General features: G+C 38.6%; 1 long non-coding RNA gene across 1 annotated transcript; it reads right to left on the bottom strand.

Moving 5' to 3' along the window:
• Nucleotides 1-338: 338 nt before the first annotated feature.
• On the bottom strand, nucleotides 339-1855 carry LOC148690112 (uncharacterized). The gene is made up of 2 exons (XR_015957457.1): nucleotides 1444-1855; nucleotides 339-1226 (listed from the first exon to the last, which is right to left on the bottom strand). It is a non-coding gene; the product is annotated as an uncharacterized LOC148690112 (long non-coding RNA).
• Nucleotides 1856-9806: the final 7951 nt, after the last annotated feature.

The following is a 9806-nucleotide window of genomic DNA, read 5'->3' on the forward strand; positions in this document are numbered from 1 at the left end:
AAGTTCCAGCTCACATAATTCTCACAACAGTAGATGTTAACACCTTACCTGTAAAATCAATCCATGGTTGATTATTTATTAGCATATTATCCCAATAAAACCAAACAATATTAAGCTTATTATGCCTAATTAAAGGGTAAGCAAACAAAGAACTATACTTATTATCAAACCATAAACTATAACACCTAGTACTCACCGCTTGCATTTAGTCAGCAACCTTCTCGATCCTTCTCCAGTCCTCTACCAGCCCCGCTCTTGTAACCCACACTTGACAGACTAAGGTAAGGATTGTTGTAAACTAAACCAAAAACAATCAAGCAATAAAGAAAACACAACGATTTTAGAGTTCCTCCAATATAGGAGTACCTCTCTAACAACAGAAGCTTTATTGATTACCAACAAATACAAGAGAACTCACAAAGACAAAGTGTTCTCAAGTATATAAACTTATGCTTCTCAAAACTCTCACACACGAAACTCTATCCCACATCCATCTGTTTATATTAGTAGATGTCATAGGTTTACACAAAGGCTCAAGAATATAGGAAACCAAATCCCATACTAAAACCAAATCCCAAACCAACTAGGAAACACAAATCCAAATATCTTGTGTCCAAGATATCCTAATCCTTGTTTGATTCTTGTTTTAGTTTAGGCATGTTGATTTAATGCCAAATCAGGATTTCATGAAAACCAACTTCATCATCGCTCCCAAAGATCTTCACTCCTTCAGCGCTCAGCATCTTTACTTGTTCCCCAGATAGCCCGCATAGCACATGAACTCTCACATAGGCTTCTATCTCATGTTCCCCAAATTTATTGAACATCAGATAAGCTACAAATCCCATATATTTGCAAGGGATTGAGCAATTAAGCTCTAGAAACCTGCAAGCACGGCTTTCTAAGGCACCATTTAATTGAATCACAGCCAACCCGAATCGCATTTGAAACAAATGCAAATGCCTTAATTCACTTGTAGACATCCCACAATAACCAAAAAAATGTACCCCATATTTTAATTTTCTCCAGTTACCTTCCTCGGCACCCAAATCTTTGGATGCCCAAAAACCCAGTTTAAATTGGAAGTAGGAAACACATGGGAGCTCTTCGACCTCCAGTAATTGGTTACAACCTTGATTATTTGCCTCTGAGCTCCACTCCCCAAGATCCACCATCGATAAGTAGCTAGTGGAAAAATCCTTACTACAACCTAATTAGACACGAAGCTGCAATTGGATTGTAAATTGCACGAATACCTTCAGCCCACCCACAGTTATCATTGAACAAAGCATTTACGCTAGAGCGATTAGCTAAATTGCAAAACTGAACTAAATAACAGCAATTATCTATTCTCCAATTAACTTTCAACCAATTAATTAGCCTATCTACTTTAACTAAAATGCAAATTAGAGCAAGAAGCAGGGACCAGAGCCGAATTCGTACCAGGATGCTCAGCCCTATGCGGCGTCGGCGCCTCCACCAGTCTTCAGAGAACCCTAGCATCCTTTTTCTTAATTGCCATGCCACTAACACTTTAGGATCATAGAAAATTCTCTTAATTAAGGCATATGCAGTATAAAATTTCGAATTTGGTGAATTTGTTTGAGAGAAGCGGGTCTTTCAGTTAGCGCAAGTGGTGAGACCGTGAGAGTGAATGAAAATAGTTACAGTTGGCTAGTTCAAGGTTTCAACTCTCCTTTACATTGAATAAAAAAAAGGTATTTGTGACGAGTATTTCACAATATGCAGCAATCAAGAGCACAACGAGAAAAGCTAACTTGAGTGGACCTTTCTCCATATCTCTGCAATCTGTTAACAGCTGGAGGCAAGGAATTACGACGTCTGTGAACCTGTAATTTGCTGTTAAACTTAATTTTGAGTTACCAGTGCTCTCCAAAGCTACACTTGTACATAGTTGAAGTTAAGCATTATTTTTCTATAATTGTCTGTCTAAATAAAATACTTTTAAAAGAAGTGGTTCATTATTTTGTAAAAAAAAAATCGATTTACCTCAACATTATGGTAAGTCAGTTTACAAAATCAGACTGCAAACTATGAGTGTGACATCCCGTCCCAAAATTCATGTTAACGTACGTGTGAAATTACAAATTTGCCCCTAGTTTGTTTTCGTCATGTTTTTGGTTACTTGGTGTGGTGTTGGCAGGTGCTGGGCCACACACACACACACTCTCACCTTTACTGTCTCTCTGTCTCTATCCCTTTCTCTGTCTCTGTCCCGTGTCTCTCTCTCCCTTCCCATTCACCATAAACGTACGGACAAACACACAACTCACTCAAACGTTCACAGATCGAAGGAACCAAGTACATTTTCGAACTCGTGAGGCCCGTGCGAGTGCAACCATACCATTTTCAGGTGAGAACTCTAACGTTTTCACGTCGATTCGAGGTGGTCCGATTTGAGTACTATTCATGCAAACTTCTTGTAGTACGTTTTCGGGTTTTTTAAGCTCATAGGTAGCTTGGTGGTGTCACAAGGAGCCTCGGAGTACTTAGTTGGATGAATTTGGACGTCGAAATAGCCTGGTTCGAAGTTGGCCGGTTTTGCTTTGTGTGGACAGGTATGATCTAGTGATTTTTAGCCCTTGAAACTTGTATAACGTGGTTCTACTAGTCTAGGGCTTCAATTTGGTTCAAGAAACGTGAAAAATGGTTGAGAAACGAGAGAGAAAACGAAGTTAGAAAATTTTTCCAGTTTCCGGCGCCGGAGAAGGTGACGGAATATTCCGTCAAATCTGACGGAATATTCCTGACGCCGTTGACGGAATCCGTTAGAACTAACGGAATATTCCTCACGGCGTCAGTTGACGCCGTCAGCGTGCCAGGCACGTGCCTGCGCGTGGCCGGCGCGTGCGGCGGAGGAAATTTTTTCTAAAAATTTGGTTGTGTTCCTGAGGTTGTGTAGAGCACGTTGGTATATTCATTTGTCCAATTTGAGCAATGTATGAGAAGTTATTACGAGAAGTTGGTTATGTGCTTTTAAATTAACGTTTTTATAGTTGTTTCGCGTATAGGTGATACGTACCCCGAGGACGAGCGTGGTCACTCGAGGCAGGGGGGCTACGACCCTTCCACTTACCAGTGAGTGGGCTTTTGGTTTTCCGTATATACCTATATACATTTATATTCCCAGAAATGGTTTAAAAAGGATTATTTGTGTTATGCCATGCATCATATTATTATTCTTTATGCATCATCACATGCATTAGTAGTTGCGTATATATATACATATGCATATTGGGTGTTGTGGACGCACAGGTAAGTGCCAGGTAAGTGGTATTCATATTTACATTCAGTAATAGTTTGAGATGCTTAGAGAGCTCATAACCTGCACCCCCGGTATTAGTGCTCCCGCCCAGAGTAGGGCACAGTCCTTCACGTGATGTTCACCTCCCGCACCACACGCTCAGCTTGGATCCAAGTTAGGTGCACAGTCCTGTCGTACAGACCACATTAGGTGGTTCCGACTCGTAGGTGACCCGCGATTATTCGCACAGCCTTCACGTGATCGTAGCACTAGAGCGTATATATATGTTACACCCAGGCCTTTCGTACAGACCACTTTAGGTGGTTCCGACTCGTGGGCATGTTCAGTTATTGAGTTTTGAGATTTGAGCTCTATACGCAGCCGTACAGGTCACATTAGGTGACTCCGGCTGCCAGATTACATGTTATTGTTATGATTTATACCTAAGCACTTGCATTTCCATTATGAGGTTTCGACATGGCATATTTTTTAGCATGATTGGCATACCCTTGAGCATGTTTGGCACATCTATATACATACGTATATATGTTCATTTTCTGGGAAGTATACAGGTTTTACGGCGAGGGGTTAGAATGTATTTTACTAAATGGTTTTAGAAAAGAATTGTTTTTGCCCACTCACGCTTTTGTTTTGCGCCCCTCCAGGTTCTAGTTGCTTAGCAGTTTCGGTGGTTTCCCAGAGGGTTCTCCCGGCTTTTCTGACAGATACTCACCAGCGTAGGGTCACCTTCGGGTGTACTATTGTCGCATCTTTTCTTTTGGACTGCTATAGTCTTGCTCTGAACTTGTATCTCACTTACGCTAGCACTTGTTTAGTACTTTGTATGCTAGTTTTTAATTATTCGTACTTTTTATATTACTATTTTATTAGCTTCCGCACGTGCACATGGTTACGTCACCTCTGTGTGACGGCCAGCACGCCCTGATCTCGGTCAGAGTGTGTCAATGAGCTTGTTTGGATGTGCTTTTAAAATGACTGAAAACGCTTTTGGAGAAAATGTTTTTGAAACCAATCTTTAGTAAAAATGTAAGTAAATCCTAGAAAAGTACTTAAGGTGCTTTCTAGAAGAAGCACATAACCGATGCTTCTTGCAGAAAGCATTTAAAGTGCTTTTAGAACCCAAAAAATATTTTCTCTAACAACTTTTAACCATTTTAAAAACACATCCAAAAGAGCCCTATATTAGTTCTACTTCATGCATGAAATAATCAAGTGCCTACAGTTAGTCAGATTTGGAGTTAAGCTATAAAATTCCTATGTTACTAGTGCTTTCCAAACTGACGATATTATATTCCTAAATTTTGGATTGCTTTCTTTAAATGCATGCTTAGATATGGTTCGGTTCGAGGAATTGAATAATCAAGTATGAATTTCTTGAAAGGATCTATTAATTTTTCAATTTAGTGGGCACACCAATCACATAATTAAGGTGGTTTACTTAACTGTGGTACATAAAATGTGATTTCTTTAGGTTTATTTGATGAGAAATAAACTATCTAGCTAAATACAAACCGTCAAACTTCGAACGGAAACATATAATGCTAAGTCATTAAGAAGAGTGTTGAATGTGAATTGATGAGTCAATATTATTCTATATCTCTACTCTAACTTTAGTTATAATTATTGGTTATTTTGGTAGAATGTTGATACTTTATTCTATTTTAATTGCAGCACATGTGAAACAGAGGAATTTTGGAGTAATTATAATTGGATTCGATTTGTGAGTCTTTAAAGATAATCATGTCAAAATTCCAAATTTAATTCCATGCCATTTGAGTGTGGCGAATAAAAGAAGGTTGACTGCGTAGTTTTCTGAGATTAACATTTTGGGACGTTTTCGGCATCTAGTTAGTCAAGACGGCATTTTTAGAGGAAGGTTCCTTCTCAGACTTGAAGAGGACGCGTCAAGCTTTAAAAAGAGACATTTTGGGGCCAAATCTAAGCTGATTTGGTTGATCAAAATAGAGATTTTCTCTGCAATCCAAAGTCTGATTTAGGTAGGACTTTGTTTTCTACATTATATATGCAGCCGAACCTTAGTTAGAGCCTCTCACTGACCGGATTTTGTAATTTTGCTACACGGGTGTTTTCTAATTTTTCTTCTTAATAATATTTTGCTTTTCAATTATTATTATGCATAAATATTCTCTTTTGCTAGGGCGAGGCCGCGAGATTCTCTTTTGCTAGGACGAGGCCGCGAGTTTTAGTATGAATATATAGATTCTTTTCAATTTACCTGTGATGTTATGCATGCATGCTTTGAATTATTACTCACTGTGTTTAAACTGTCTATATGTCTTATTGCTTAGTTACCATTTGGATGTTTAGATAAGTAATTGGATGTAATTTATGTTGAAATATCACCCTAAAATGGATTAAGGCTTCTTGTGATTGATAATTGTAAGTTCACTTAAGGTGAATGCCGCACTCTTAAGGGTTGCATTGTTAGGTTTTCATATAACTTAATGAATCTTACATGTTTAGATTTGATTTAAATGTCACAGACGGATTGTATATTTAATACACGTTCTAACTTGAATTCCACAAGTAGAATACGCTTTAAGAAAACCTAACCTTCAAAGTTTGCATGTGTTAACTCATAAGTAATCGGTACAATTGCATAGGATTGTTAATGGTGACGGCTAAATCTTAGTACATTTTACATTTGATTTTTGCAAAATTATTTGCTTTTCTTCTTACCGCAGATTTTTATTAAAGTCAATTTTAATTATTTATTTTTCTACCTTTTTTACTTTAATTCATAATTTCAAATCTTTCTGAATCTTGTGTTGAATAGTTAACCAAGAATTGGTTTTAACAACAAATTATTCATATCAAACCTCGTGGAGAACCATCTTACTTGAGCCGTTTATATTACAATATCCTTATTCTCTTGCAAGTATTTTTAGGAGTTTCTAACCCTATTTTCACAGGTGGTATAAATCCTATCATGAATTTTGCGTCAGAAGAAGAAGACCTTTGCATGTGCTTATAAGTAGTTGAGTTATTCACCATATTGTTAATTGGTTTTATAGTAGAACCTCAACTCCCTTCATGGTATCAAAGTATGTTTTTCCATGTGTGAAACCCAACGGCCACACGTGCTTCACATCACCTAATTTGGGTTGTTCACGTGAAGAAAGTTGGCGTTCCACTGATAGGAGCATATTTACGCACCTTAGTTTAGCTTGTTTTTGTGCATTTATAGTGTTTTTCCTTAGTAAAGTAGTCTTTTAAGCTAGTTCTATGTGTTTTCAGGTTTTAAGGGCAAAGTATGCAAAAGGATGCATTTTGGAGCCTTTTGGAGCAAATTAGAGCTTGGAATGGACATCATATGCTTGGAGCCAAGAGGATGGACGAAATTGAAGACTTGAAGATGATGATTCCTACTTGAGCAAGGTTTCCTAGTTGAAGTAGGAAAGTCCCTGATAGAAGATGGTTTCCTAGTTGAATTAGGATTCCTAGTTAAAATGGGTTTCCTAGTTGAATTAGGATTCCTAGAAGAATGAAGATTCCTACTCAAATAAGGTTTCCTACTTGATGAAGGAAAGTCAAAATCCAAATGGTCTCAAGTGAAGCAACAAAGAAGTTTTCCAAGTCCAAGAAGGAAAAGCATTCCAAGATGAAGAAGGATTAGCTTTCCTAATCCTAATGCACAAGGTTTTCAGCCACAAAGAGGAGTCCTAAACACTTTAGGACACCTTATCCTAATCCTATAGGGATGCCATGCACTTTACCTTATCTTGGAGGGTTTCTAGAAGCCTTAGATGCCCTATCCTATCTTTGCCGTGGGTTTTATCCAAATCCCCTTAGTTTTTAGGCTTTCTAGAAGCCCTAACATTATCCCTACAAAGGTGCTGCACCCTTATCTCTTTTTCCCTACAAATTTGGCCCTTAAAACATGATTCTAGGAACCTTATCTTATCTCCTACAAAAGTGGCGCCCCAAATCCTTCTAGAAATCTGATTTCCCTTGCCTTGCAAGGCATTCTAGAAGCCTTATCACCTTATTTCCTTACCTGCTGCACCTAGGAAGCATTATCCCTTTCTATTTCTGATTTCTAAGCCTATTTCCTTGTGGATTTGGGTTATTCAAGTCCATATCTGATTACCCTAGGGTTTTAAGTGCCTATATATACTCATATTAACCCCTAGATCAGATCACCACCTCTCATACACATTCATTAATTCCAGAAATTCGTCCAACCCTCTCCACACCCTTGCCGCAGCCACCAAACACCTTTCTCCTTAGTTTTAAGCCTTGCCGCACCATCCCCTTCCCCTAAACACTACTACATCCCTCCATAACCATTCATCCATACACCTAAGGCCCTAAAACCTGTCCCTAGACCTTTGCCGCACCAAGGAGGAGGAGAAGGAAGCTCGGAAGTTCATGCAATTCAAGTTCGCGTCGCTGGAATTTCTAGGTGTTTCTTTTCCTTTGAATTCAATGTTTAATTTCAATTCTCTTTGTTTTGTGCGTATGAGGAACTAAACCCCCCCTTGGCTAGGGGGGGATTCGAAACCATGAACATACTTGCTATATGAATTGATTACTTCTAATTGCGTTTCATAAGTTGTGAATTCAATTTACTTATCTATGTGAATTACATTGATTTGTGTGTGTTGGTTGAGAGTGCACGCTTAATTATCATGCATAAATTGGATGCTAGGATATAAGGAAATTTCACCTAATCGTTATGGAATTATATTCACAAGTAGTAAAGGTTGATGATCTCAATCGCGTTAAGTAAATTCTTGGCATAAGTTTCATGCAATCATAGTAACAAGTGCTTCGTCAATGCTTATGGTTTTCATAGAACTTAATGATTCTTGCTTGTATCTCTATTATGCAATCATGTAGGGGACTTGTGGGGAATGTTTTGGGTTGTCGTATGCAATCATCCAATTCAATAACGTTAGGAAAATCTGAAGGTTAATTTAAGCGAACCTAATTAACTTGGGGCGTTGAGAATTCATGGGTTATTGAAAAGCAATTGGAAATCGTTTTATATGCAAGTATAACATGTGTGGAGATGAACCCCTTAGCTAGCCTTCATTCCATTCATTAAAACCAAATTCGTTCTACAATCTGTTCTAATTTAAAAAGTTTGTTTTGTTTTTAAATTCGTCCAAAACCAATCCCCCTTTACTTTGTTGAGTCATATTAGTTAGAAATCACTTTAGTTTGTGTTTTTAAGTGTCTTAGGTCAAAGTAAAACCAATTTTCGTCCAAAGTTGTGTCTAGTGTTCAAAACTGCCCAGATTGTGTTTTTAAGGCAGTTTTGAGTGTTTTGGGGCTGTTTTGAGTCTTTTGGTTTGTTTTGGTGTTTTAAAGTTTAGTTTTGCATTCTTTGAGTCTAGTATAGTGTTTTAAACTTGTTTTTACATATTTGAGTCAGTTTCCAAGTGATTAACAATCCCTCCTAATCCCCGGTCCAGAACGATCCCTACTTACATTCTTCACTACAATTGATAAAAAGAGGGTTTAATTTGTGTGCGTATAATTCTCGCATCAAATTTTGGCGCCGTTGCCGGGGATTAGCAACTTTGCTAATCCCTTGGATTGTTATTTTCGTTTTTCTTATTAGATCAGATTCTTATGTTATTTTTTTTCTTGTTTTAGGTACTTGTTTATGACTCGGAGTTCTAATCCGGTTCACGAACATATTCTAGACTTTGACGACGATTTTGAGCGTGAGTTGAGACGTAAGAGGAAGAACCCGGAACCTAGTGAATCAAGTGCAAGTTCCGAGTCCGTTTCTGAATTTGAAGAAGAAGTGGAAGACATGGCAGCGGACAACCGAACAATCAAGGAGCTTTCCGCTTCGGGATTGGCCAATGCCGCACCCTTGTGCATCCAATACCCAAGGGCGGCTCAAGACAAGACTGCTGAGTTCGAATTGAAGTCAAGCCTATTACATCACATTCCGAAGTATCATGGGCTATCCATGGAAGATCCGAACAAGCATTTGAAGGAGTTTGAAGTCGTTTGCTCAAGCATGACTCCGGTGAACGTGGATGAGAGCATCTTGAAGATGAAGGCCTTTCCCTTTTCTCTCCAAGAGAAAGCAAAAGATTGGTTGTACGAATTGGCTCCCGGAACTGTCACATCATGGGAGAGCATGAAACGAGCTTACTTGGAGAAGTTTTTCCCAACTTCTCGAGTCATCCTCCTACGAAAAAGGATAAGTGGAATTCAACAAGATGAAGGTGAATCCTTTCCTACTTATTATGAACGTTTTAAATCTCTTGTTGCTTCATGTCCACAGCATCAAATGAAGGAGGAACTACTTCTACAATACTTTTACGAAGGACTTCTACCTATTGAACGTCAAATGCTAGATGCCTCAGCGGGAGGAGCCTTGGTGGACAAGACCCCTACGGCTGCAAAGATGTTGATTGCTAATCGAGCGTTGAACGCTCAACAATACGAAGGCGTTGGACAGAGGAGTACCCCACGGCAACACCAAGTCAATGAGGTAAGTGTCATAACCGAACTTCAAAATCAAATGGCTAAC

Source organism: Pyrus communis, chromosome 16 (assembly GCF_041283825.1).
Source record: "Pyrus communis isolate YQ-2024b chromosome 16, ASM4128382v1, whole genome shotgun sequence".
Classification (NCBI taxonomy): domain Eukaryota; kingdom Viridiplantae; phylum Streptophyta; class Magnoliopsida; order Rosales; family Rosaceae; genus Pyrus; species Pyrus communis.